Below are 536 nucleotides of genomic sequence, written 5' to 3'. Positions count from 1 at the left end.
ATGTGCCTGACAGGGAATCGAACCAGCAATATTTCCTTGCATGGGAGGATGCCCAACCCAGTCACACAGGCCAGAGCCAGGGCCCTGCATTTTCAGTTTGCACTGGACCCCACAAATTATATTGCCAGTTCCCTGCACCCCTCTTGCAATTTGTGGCCTCCCAAGCTTTGTCTGTACAACCCCCTCCACCCGAAACACCCCTCCACACATCACCCCTCTTTCTGCAGCTCTTCCTTCAAGACTCAACTTAGGCGGTGTGCTTGGGATGCCTCCCTCGGCCCTCTTCTCTCCTTCCCGGTCCTAATGAACACGGAGCAGGTGCTCAGCACACGTCTATGAGATCAACTGAACGGGAAGGCAACGTGCGACAAGTGCTAGAAGACAGTTACAAACTACGAGAAACAGTGAAACGAGGCAAGACGGGGCGAAGGCAAGTCTGAAGGCCTCCGGTTCGCCAAGGCGGCGCTAGGATCCTGCCTCTAGACGCGTTAATCTGGGCTCAGAGGGTCCACGTGGCTGCGACCAGTTCTCGGGCG

This window comes from Myotis davidii, unplaced genomic scaffold (genome assembly GCF_000327345.1).
Source record: "Myotis davidii unplaced genomic scaffold, ASM32734v1 scaffold327, whole genome shotgun sequence".
NCBI classification, from domain to species: domain Eukaryota; kingdom Metazoa; phylum Chordata; class Mammalia; order Chiroptera; family Vespertilionidae; genus Myotis; species Myotis davidii.
The sequence above is the reverse complement of the archived record's forward strand: the minus strand, read 5'-3'. Positions refer to the sequence as shown.